Source organism: Artibeus jamaicensis, unplaced genomic scaffold (genome assembly GCF_021234435.1).
Source record: "Artibeus jamaicensis isolate MK-2021 breed Jamaican fruit bat unplaced genomic scaffold, CSHL_Jam_final contig_465, whole genome shotgun sequence".
Taxonomy (NCBI): domain Eukaryota; kingdom Metazoa; phylum Chordata; class Mammalia; order Chiroptera; family Phyllostomidae; genus Artibeus; species Artibeus jamaicensis.
This window is the reverse complement of record NW_026521843.1, coordinates 42,640,507-42,652,733: the sequence shown is the minus strand read 5'-3', so window position 1 is coordinate 42,652,733 and position 12,227 is coordinate 42,640,507.

Below are 12,227 nucleotides of genomic sequence, written 5' to 3'. Positions count from 1 at the left end.
GATCATATGGTATTTGTCCTTCAATGCCTGGCCTATTTCACTCAGCATAATGCTTTCCAGTTCCACCCATGTTGTTGCAAAGGGTAATAGCTCCTTCTTTCTCTCTGCTGCATAGAATTCCATTGTGTATATGTACCACAATTTTTTGATCCATTCATTTACTGATGGGCACCTAGGTTGCTTCCAACTCTTGGCTATTGTAAATTGTGCTGCTATGAACATTGTGGTGCATAGGTTCTTTGAAATTGATGTTTTAGGATTCTTGGGATATAATCCTAGCAGTGGAATTGCTGGGTCAAAAGGCAGGTCGATTTTTATTTTTCTGAGAAAATTCCATACTGTTTTCCATAATGGTTGTACCAGTCTGCAATCCCACCAACAGTGAACTAAGGACCCCTTTTCCCCACAACCTCTCCAACATTTGTTGTTTGTTGCTTTGTTTATGATAGCCATCCTGACTGGTGTAAAGTGGTATCTCATTGTGGTTTTAATTTGCATCTCTCTGATAGCTAACGATATTGAGCACCTCTTCATGTGTCTCTGGATATTCTGTATGTCCTCTTTGGAGAAGTGTCTGTTCAAGTCCTTTTCCCATTTTTTAATTGGGTTCGATGTCTTCCTAGAGTGGAGTCGTGTAAGTTCTTTGTATATTTTGGAGATTAAACCTTTGTCTGAGGTATCATTGGTAGATATGTTTTCCCATACAGTTGGTTGTCTTGCTAATTTAATACTGTTTTCTTTGGCCATGCAGAAGCTTTTTATTTTGATGAGATCCCATTTATTTATTCTTTCCTGTATATTCCTTGCTCTAGGGGACATATCAGTAAGAATGTTGCTGCGTGGAATATCTGAGATTTTCTTGCCGATGTTCTCCTCTAGGATTTTAATGGTGTCACGGCTTATATTTAAGTCTTTTATCCACCTTGAATTTATTTTGGTGTATGGTGTAAGTTGGTGCTCAAGTTTCATTTTTTTTGCACGTAGCTGTCCAGTTCTCCCAACACCATTTGTTGAAGAGGCTATCTTTACTCCATTTGATGTTACTGCCCCCTTTGTCAAATATTAATTGACTGTAGAGAGTTGGGTTGATTTCTGGGCTCTCTGTGCAGAATCTGTTTTTGTTATTCCTAATACACTGGCAGTTAATGCTGCTCAAGATTCCACTGATCTAGTTGCAAAGTTAAGAGCTTTTCATAATGAGGCTCAAATTAACCCAGGGTGTAAAAATCTAAAATGAATTGGTCTTGATCTGGTCAATGGTAAAACTTGAGACAACAACCAAACATAGTTAAAGTTGAGTTTGAATTCGCAACAGAAGCTGCAATTACCATGCTCTGAATTGATGGTCTTATTAAATTACATCCAGAAAGCAAAGATAATGAGGGAGATTATGAAGATGTTATTCACTCAGGAGCCATCAGTGATCATCTCTCTTCTATTTATAACACTGTAAGACGCAGTTGTCTAATACCTTTCATGTTACACATTAAAGTACAACAAGCTGTCAGAAAAGTCACATCAGTAAAGACCCTTTTTCCAAATAAGGTAATATTCACAGATTCCAGGTATTGGAATATGTCTTTTGGGGGGCTACCATGTAGCCCCCTGTATCTAGTTTTGTTTCTTTCTCATGAAGATTATAATTTCTTTCTGTTGTCCTGAAATTTTCAGTCAAAAGTGAGGTCAGATCTAGCCTTGTTTTGGCAGAGAGACTCATTCACTTGAGATGAAATTGTCAACAGCAGTCCAGCTGATTGTTGAAGTTAGTTAGAGGAGACCTGAAGAGAGGGAAGCAGTGGACCAGAGCAAGCCAGATGGCTGAGGTGTCAACAAAAAGCAGTTCAGACATGTGGAATTTGTGAGCATTTTCCAGAGACACTCATATTAGAGAGCCCAATAAACAACTGGACTTCCTGCCATTACACAGGATGTGGAGGGTGTGTGAGCAAATTGTTGCAATTTGGGCATTTAAAGGAAGCATAGTTAACCCCCAACTTTGGGAACTACTAGGTTACATGGATTTCCAGTGTCTCGATTTGATAATAAAGAAAGATAAGCATCATTTTAAGGGCTTCTTTTGATTAAAAACTCAATTTTATCAAAATACTCAATTCTGTTTTGAATTGTTTGTTCTTTTATATTCTCTGCTGTCTGTCCTATGATGCTTCTTTCTTTTACTACTGGATCCAAGTGACCTTTCTGCATAGTCAGAGCACAGGGCTGATTACCCCATCACAGAAATGAAGCAGAAAAGCACATGGCTGCAAAACAGCTGACACCCCAAAGGATTTTCTTAAACCAACCACTCAGTATTTTTCCAAGAGTGTATTGTGACATTGGATAGGGATTATCCATGTGGACCTTACACTATTACAGGGTATGTATAAAGCAACTCTATCCAAGCCATTTAAAACACACACTGGATTTTTGTTGTTGTTCCTAATGAAGTGTCAGAATCAGTTATATGTGAAGCAATTGTTCTGTTTAGGGCAATGAAGATGTAAAACACTACTGTAACCCATAAAGAACAATATTTATATTATTTGTGATAGTTCTTTTAATATTCTTATCTACTAATTCCATCATCTGTCATTTCTGGGTCTGTTTCTATCAACCAATTTTTCTCTGGGCATGGGTCATATTTTCCTGGCATTGAATGTCCAGTAATTTTTATTGAATGTTGGATTTAAATTTCACATTATTGAATACTTATTTCAGTAAATTGTGTTTAACTCTGTTCTGGCAGGAAGTTACCTGTAGATTAGCTTGATCTTTCCTAGGCTCCCTTTGAAGGTTTTCTTAGGACCTGTCTAGCATAGCCTTACTGTAGATCAAATTTAGCCCCACTGTAAAGGTTTGACCTATCTGGGGCCATCACTAAACTCCTCATGTATCCAGCAAGGTATTTCCAATCTGCTTGGTGTGAATCTGATTTAGTCTTAATCCTGAATGAGTTTTGGGAAGTATTTGGCTTACAGTTTCTGAGTACCTTGTTTTGCCAGGTATAATGCACACGTTTTTGCCCAAATTTTTGAGGGAAAAATAAAGATGCACATTATATACAGGTAGTACTAATTCAGTATCTATATAAATGTTTTTAATTCTTTTTTAAAAGATTTTATTTTTTTATCTTTAGAGGGTAAGGGAAGGAGAGAAGGAGAGAAATATCAATGTATGGTTGCCTCTCGTGCGTCCCCTGCTGGACACTGGCCTGCAATCCAGGCATGTGCCCTGACTGGGAATTGAACTGCAATCGTTCAGTGTGCAGGCCCATGCTCAATCCACTGAAGTACACCAGCCAGGACTGTTTTTAATTCTTTTATTTATGCTTATGCATTAAAATGATATCCATATGCAAAACAATACCCTGGAATATGATAATTGGTTTTGTTTATAAATATAAATAAATAAATAAATAATTGAATTTTAACAATTAAGACGAAAAATTTCTTTCCGGAAAGTTTGGGCCCAAAACGTGGATGCATGTGCATTATACCTGGGAGCACATTATACACAGCAAAAATACAATAATCGTTCTTCCTCAGTTCTTTGCCAGCCTCAGGAATTTTCCTCCTTTGTATGTATAGATTGATAGTTAATGTCTCAAAAGGACCTCTATGCAGATTTCTTGATCTATTTCTTTGTAAAACTCCTTTCTCTCCACTATTAATGATTCCTGTCTCTCAACTCAGCAAGACTTCTAGGCTCTGTTTGGGTTCCCTCTTCCCAAGCCATTGCCAAGAAATTACTCCCAAGAGTAAAGTCAGGGCAATGATAAATTTATTTTTTTATTTATTATTATATTTTTAATTGTATTTTTTCCATTACCATTTATATCCCTTATCCCTTACCCTTGGATATCATAGTACTGGATTATGTGGAGGGCCAAGCAGCATAATGCGTGCCAAGGGTGTTGGAAGCAGGCCTCGGATTCAGCACAGCTGCCCTGGGCCACGCAAGACTGCCCGATAGATTGTTGTAAGGAAAGAATGACTTGGCTGCTTGCTATATCACTGTACCAAGAAGCAGCAGCAAATGTTCTTAAAAAATAAAATGTACCTAGCCTTGCAGTTTGTCTTTCTCACGCTCTGCTTCAAAGCTGGCTCAATATATACAGCCTGATTTCACCAATAAACAGTTCCTTCCTCTGCATCCCAGAGAAGGAACTCCACCTGACCCTACTTTGACTCTGTCTCTTTATTTATCAATCCCCTGTCACCTTCCCTCTGGACCTGACAGATCTAGCCATGCTGGTTGCAGCAGCATTATATATTATCCAGTGTCTAAAAATAATTATTTCATTTTTTGTCAAAGTACATAAATTTTTTACTTTCTAGGGAATGAGGAGAAGTGCAGATCTGTGCAGTGAGTCTTTTAAGGACCACAGTCATACATTCATACTCCCTTATCAGAGGTTATATCTAGACCAGTGTACTCTACATTTTGACTAAGAACATATAAACCAAGATCTGCACTTTAAGTTCTCTAGCCAGGCACTACCAGCAACTTAACTTGGAGTAAATTTGGCAAAGTTTATCTTCAGTCACTTTCATTGCACTTTTGAATCCTTTTTATCCTCAGGTTCCTGCAGTCTCTATCCTTTCTTTCTATCAAAACCTTTCTCTCAGAAAGCCTAACATATTTTAATAGTGATCAAACCTTAACTGAAGGAAATGAAGCTCCAGTGCTGACAAATTTCAGCAGATGGTAGAGAAGTTGAGGCAGGCAGGAGAGCCATCTGGTGGGTTCCTTCCACACACTTTCCTATCTGTAGGCCCAGAAATAGTCCCAGAAATAGTCCAAATTTCAAGCACAGTAATTCCTTATTTCTCTCCTCAAATAAAAACAATTCAATTCTTTGAGTTGAGATCTGCTTTAGCTAAGGGCTAAGTAAGAGTTCAAGTACTTGAATTTCACAACAGTTCATGAATTGCCCAAGTCTTGTGAACCACGTTCACCCAGAGGGTATGCTGTACAAGTTGCTGGGTGCCATGTACAAAGCTTCAAAGTTAACTGGACTGTGTGTGTGTGTGTGTGTGTGTGTGTGTTGGAGAAACTTCCACTGGCTAATGTTCTGTCCTTGCCAGAACTTTACGGAAGCAGCTCTGCAAATGTCATGCCAGTGTCTCCTTAATGTAGAACATTAAGGCCACTTGTGCAATTCACTATTACATTAGCTGAATAAGCCACCCCTCAGAATTGCAGCATTCAACTCACTCATTGAGTCAGTCTATGGGTTTATATAATCCCTCTCTTCATGTGAAGCTAAGGCTTAAATTAGACAGTTTATATTCATAAAGTTAGTATACCTCCAATAACACATGGCCAGGTAATAAACTTGTGAAAATCAGCCTGATATAAACCATGTGTTTGTAGAAATCCTGTCCGTTCTTTAAGACTCAGCAAGAAACTATTTCTACAAGAAGCTGTGATGGTTAGTTTTGCATGTCAACTTGGCAAGCCTATAGTTCTGAGTTGTTTTTTTTTAATCAAATACTAGTCTAGATGTTGCTGTGAAGCCATTTGGTAGATTAATTTTGTGATTAACATCTATTATCTATTGACTTAAAGTAAAGATCATGTGGGTATGCCTCATCCAGTCAATTGAAGGCCTTCAGAGTAACAACAGGTTTACTGGAGAAGAAATTCTGCCTCAATCCTGTGCAGCATTAAGTCCTGCCTGAGTTGCCAGCCTGCCAGCCTGCCCTAGATATATTTTAGTCTTGTCAGCCCCCACAACACAGGAGCCAATTTCTTAAAAGAAGTCTCTGACTATGTATATTTATAATACACATTACATACATTATATATTCTGTGCTTCTAGAGAACCTTGCCTGAAACAGAAAGCCTTCTCTGACAGGCTTAAAGTGATTTCTCCTTCCTCTAGTTTAACAACTTTATTTCTATAATTTATATCCCATAATTTATAATGGTATATATTTACAGCATATCCAGCACAGACTAAGTGTCTATAATTAAGATACTCAAAAGTATAATGGCTTTAAAAAAAGGTTAATCAGACAGACTTCCAGACAAGGTGGAGGCATAGGTAGATACACTGTGCCTCCTTGCACAACCAAAATTAAGGACAACAAAAATTTAGAAACAAAAACATAACCAGAACTGACAGAAAATTGAACTGTACAGAAGTCCAACAACCATTCATCCAGACCAGTAAGAGGGATGGAGTCGGCGGCCAGTGGAGAGGGGTTGTGGCAGGAAAAAGCAGTGGCTGGCAGATCCCAGCTGTGGGATGGCAATGAGAAGACCAAGTGAGGTGTGCAAGGTAGCTGGCTGACCGTGGTCATACATTTGTGTACAGATAAACCAGGTGAAAATGGGCAGTGAGACAGACTGTGCAACCCAGGTTTCCAGCACAGGGAAATAAAGCCTAAAAGCACTGATTGAAAACATCTGTGGGGGGTTGTGTTGCTGGGAGAGACTACTAGCCTCTTAGAAGAGTTTGTTGGAGAGACCCACAGGGTCCTAGAACATACACAAGCCCACCCACCCAGGAACCAGCACCAGAAGGGCCCAGTTTGCTTGTGGGAAGTGGGAGAAGGGACTGAAATCCAAAAGAGAGCATAGCAAGTGCCACCTGCCCCCATATACAGCATCACAACCTAGCCACCTGGGTTGCCCCGCCCTGGTGAACACCTAAGGCTCTGCCCCTCACTACATAATGGGTGCAACCAGACCCAAAAAACATGGCTCAAACAGAAGAACAGATCAAAGCCCAAGAGCCAATACATCTAAGTGACCAAGAGACAGCTAACCTATCAGATGTACAGTTTAAAGCACTGGTGAGCAGGATGCTCACAGAATTGGTTGATTTTGGTCACAAATTAGATGAAAAAATGAAGGCTACACTAAGTGAAATGAAGCAAAATGCACAGGGAACCAATAGTGATGGAAAGAAAACTGGGACTCAAATCAATGGAGTGGACCAGAAGGAAGAAAAAAAACAAACAAAAAAAGAATGAAGAAATAAGAATTCAAAAAAATGAGGAGAGGTTTAGGAACCTCCAGGACATCTTTAAATGTTCCTACATTCAAATTATGAGAGTACCAGAAGGGGAAGAGGAATGGCCACAAGTGGAACACTTATTTGAATAAGTAATAAAGGAGAACTTCCCCAATCTGGCAAAGGAAATAGACTTCCAGGAAGTCCAGGAAGCTCAGAGAGTCCCAAAGAAGTTGGACCCAAGAAGGAACACACCAAGGCACATCATAATTACATTAGCCAAGATTAAAATGAAGGAGAGAATTCTAGAAGCAGCAAGAGATAAGGGAGGACAGTCACCTACAAAGGAGTTCCCATCAGACTGTCAGCTGATTTCTCAAAAGAGACCTTACAGGCAAGAAGTGGCTGGAAAGAAGTATTCCAAGTCATGAAATGCAAGGACCTACAACCAAGATTGCTCTCTCCAGCAAAGCTTTCATTTAGAATGGAAGGGCAGATAAAGCGCTTCTCAGATAAGGTCAAATTCAAGGAGTTCATCATCACCAAGCCCTTATTATATGAAATGTTAAAGGGACTTATCTAAGAAAAAGAAGATAAAAAAGATGAACAGTGAAAGGACAGCAAACACAGTTTTTAACAACCACACCTAAAACAAAAGCCAACTAAGCCAACCACTAAAACAGGAACAGAACCACAGTAATGGAGATCACATGGAAGGTTAGCAGTAGGGGAGTGGAAGAAGGAGAGAGGGGCAAAAGGTACAGAGAATAAGTAGCATAGATGGTAGGTAGAAAATAGATAGGGGGAGGGCAAGAGTAGTGTGGGAAATGTAGAAACTAAAGAACTTATGAGACATGGACATGAACTAAAGGGGGGAATGTGGGTGGGAGGGAGTGTGTAGGGGGGAGGGGAATGAAGTGGGGGAAATGGAACAACTATCATAGCATGATCAATCAAATATATTTTAAAAGAAGGTTTATTGTCTCTCTCAACATTCAGAAGGGTAAGCAGTCCAGGTTGACAGGTGGCTCTGTTCCACATGGTCCCAGGATCCATTTTGTTTTTCCGATGATAGCCCAAAGTTTACCTCTTAGTATTTGAGGGAGATTTCCAAAGACCTATAAATTTAAGTCCACTGAGCTGCTCCAAGTTGCCCACACTTCATATTTCGGCCTGATTGGCAAGATATTTAAATGTACTTAATGTTGTTTCACAGCTTTATTAACAATACTACAACTGTAATAATTTATCTTTTTGCCAACCCCACTTTATTGTACCTCTCCAAGCATGCGAACTATGCAAAGGAACCTGTTCCTTTCCCTCACCCTCCAGCACTGGGAAAACTGGCAGCTGGTCAGTTGCTAAGAAAACTGTTTGATGGTTACCAAGAAGGATCTTCAGGAAACCCTCAGACTGGCTAAGGATCAGCATGAGAAATAAAAGCATCAATTCAGGGTCCTTCTTACTTCACTTCCTCCTATTTTTATTTATAGCTGCATCAGTTTTCCTTAGACCCCTTTCCATGCATTCCAGTTACCTCCCCCAAAGCCAGGCGAGCTGATATACAGGCCATACAAAACAAGGAAAGTAGCCATGGAAAACTTCAGTGCTAAATTCATTGGTAAGAATAGGTCCTAAAAGGATGATAGGGGTAACCATCTTCTTTCTTCAGAATGCTTTCCAATGGCATAAAGCCATTCACTAAGACAGAGGTTCTCAAAGTGTGGCCCTTGGACCAGCACCATAAGCATCACTGGGGAATTTGTTAGAAATGCAAATTCTTGGGCCCCAACAGAGACCTGCTGAATCATAAACTTGAGGAACGGGGCCCAGCAATCTGTGTTTTAATAAGCCCTCCAGGTGACTGGCTCAAGCTAAAGTTTGATAACTATTGTATTGAACAAATGTGGGGAAACTCCCTCATCATTTCACCTTGAACAATGGCCTTAGAGGCACTATCCAAACTGAATACCCCAATACCTCTTTGCAGATCCATAAAGGAAGCCATAGCCCTTGCTGGTGTATTGGCTGTAGGTAGCAATGTCTCAGAGAGTCTCTCTGAAACAACCAGTTTCTCTCCCTTACTGCCTTTGCTTCTCATTCCTGACCCCTACTCAACCCCTTTGCTTCAGATTTGGTTTGAGCCTCTGTGGCCAAACCAAGTAGCTGTTACCATGTCGGGTCTGTCTCTTTGGTTTCGGACCCAACTTCTTCCCTCAATTCTGTCTCTGATTCCCTGGGAAATGAGAAATTTCCCATTTGCTCTAAGCCTTGCAGCTATTGGTTAGCTGTGCTCCACTCTGGACCCCACACTTTCTGGGAAAGGAAATCAGAATTCTAGATTAAATTGTTACTTTAATCAAGGAACAAAAAAATCAAGTTATTTGATTTCTGTGAATAGTGAAATTTAAGAAGGGAAAATGTTAAATATTTCTTTAGAAAACAGTGTGGCAGTTCCTCAGAAAATTAAAGAGCCTTTATATGACCCAGCTATTTCATTCCTAGGTATATACCTGAGAAAATTGAAAACATATACTCCCATAAAAACTTGCACACAAATGTTAATACCAGTACTATTCACAATGGCCAAAAGGTAGGAAAAAAGCCTAAATGTCAGTAAACAAAATGTGGCATATACATACAATGGAATACTATTCAGCTATAAAAAGAAATGAAATACTATTACATTGAACAACGTGGATGAACCTTGAAAACATTATGCTAAGTAAAAGGAGCTAGTTACAAAAGATCACAGAATGTATGATTCCATTTACATGAAATGTTCAGAAGAGACAATTCTGTAGATATAGAAATATTAGTAGTTACCAAGAATGGAAGGAAGGGAGAATAGGGACTAAGTGCTATTAAGTATGGGGTTTCTTTTTTTTTCTTTTAAAGTATGGGGTTTCTTTCCTGGGGTAGAAATATTCTAGGATCAGATAGTGGTGATTGTTGCAATTGGTGAATATACAGGTGTACACTATAAAATAGTGAATTTTATGTCACCTAAAGTATAGCCCAATTAAAAAAAATACTATAAGAGGAAAAAAAGTTAAGTGTTGTATTTGGTTCCCAAATATCAGTTGGATCCTAACGATTTCCAAACAGCAACAGATGTGAAAGTGATTTGGGATTTTTCTTTGGTAAGTGCATAAACGAGAAAATTTTGCAATCTGACAGGTAAGAAAGTTAATTACAATCATAGAAGACCAGTGTTCCAATAAAGGGTGGAAATTGTCAATCTTTCTGCAGTGCTCACCGAAGAGTCCATTTCTAGGGTCTTGGGTTAAGATCTGGGCATTTAAGAATGACAAAATTTATGTCCTGGCTGGTGTGGCTCAGTGGATTGAGTGCCAGCCTGCAAACCAAAGGGTCACCAGTTTCATTCCCAGTCACTGCACAGGCTTGCCTGGTTTGCAGGCCAGGTCCCCAGTTGGGGGGCGAGTGAGAGGCAACCACACACTGATGTTTCTCTCCTTCTCTCTCCCCCATCCTCTCTAAAAAAGAGAGAGAGAAAAAGTTAAATCTTTAAAAAAAAAAAGAATGCTGACAAAGCTTAACAATATAAAGGGATGTATGTATTGAAGCAGGAGAATGGATAAATCTCAAAAGCATTAGGCTAATGAAAGAAGCCAGACACAAAAGGCTGCATGTGGTTTGATTCCATTTTTACAGCATACTGGAACAATCAAAACTAAAACAACAGAAATAATATGGTTGCAGGTTGTCATGAGACAGGGTTGACTAAAAAGGTGCACAACATTTGGGGGTAATGTAAATACTTTGCTGGAGTTCACATGACCGTACATTTGTTAAACTAACTGAACCATACACTTAATTTTTTTAGCACCTTTTTTATTTTAAAGATTTTAGTTATTTATCTTTAGAGGGTAAGGGAAGGAGAGAGGGAGAGAAATATCAATGTATGGTTGCCTCTTGTGCATCCCCTGCTGGGAACTGGCCTGTAACCCAGGCATGTGCCCTGACTGGGAACTGAACCGTGATCCTTTCATTTGCAGGCCTGCACTCAATCTGAACCATATACTTCAAAAGGGTGAATTTCACTCTGTCTAAATTATACTTAAGTAAGAAAAGAATGAGAGACTTCTAGTCAAGATGGAGGTATAGGTAAACACAGCTTTCCTCCTTGTACAACCACATCAAAATTACAACTTGATTATAGACTAGAGATCACTCAGAACCATCAGAAATTGAGTTGACTGGAAACCCAGCAACTATGGAACTGAAGAAACCACATCAATCTGGAAGGGCAAGAAATGTGGAGATGTAGAATAGGTGTATCCCACACCCACATGTGGTAGGTAAAAGTTTGGGAGGAATATCTCAGAAGCAAGGGATCTCAGCCCCATACCAGGCCTCCCAGCCCAGGGTACCAGTGCCAAGAAGAGAGGCCCCCAGAACTTCTGGCTGTAAAAACCAGTGGGATTGGAGTTGGTGAAAAAAAACTACTAGACTCTCTGGAAGTTTCTCTTATAGTGCCCAAGGTGAACTTATTCAGGTGACACACTCCTCTGAGCTCCAGCACCACTGGGGTAGCAGCTTGAATGGCACCAGTGGCATACAGGGAGGAAATGAAGTATCTGTCATCAGGACAAGATCTGGGGATTACTCTCTCCCAGACAGAAAGGTGGGCAGAGGCCATTGTTGCTTTTTTGAGCCCTCCCGACACAGAGCCACATAACCAGCAGGTGGAGGCCATATCTGAGACTCCATAACCTGGCTTACACCATTTGCCTTTATCCAGACATTTACCTAAGGCTCCACCCCACCTAACTTACAGGCCTACCTCCAAACCTGTACTTTTGGCTAAGTGGCCCCAGGCCTGGTACTAGCAGCAGCCAGCTTGGGATCACACTTTGGCTCTGTCTGGGAACCTCCAAGCTTAGCACAAGTAGAAGCCATCTGCAGATTGCTTTGTAGCTCATACTGGGTAACCCCAGGGAAGAACACAGGTGGTGACTGACCCTGAAGTATACCACCCAGGAAACATCAAAGCCTGCACACCCAGTGGACAGCTACAGAAGATATTAGAGCACCATCACCCTGGCCTGGCACAGCTGATCCTCCATGGAGGGCAGATGCTGGTGGTCAGTAGTCATAGCCAGTCCTTGTAGCTGACGGGGCTATGTAAATTCCTCCCATAAACCTGCTAACAGCAAAAAAAGGCTCAACTACAAGAGGAGGGTGTACCCAGCCCAAATGAAGGGCACAACCCGAGTACACAGTTTGGGTGATAGGGAAG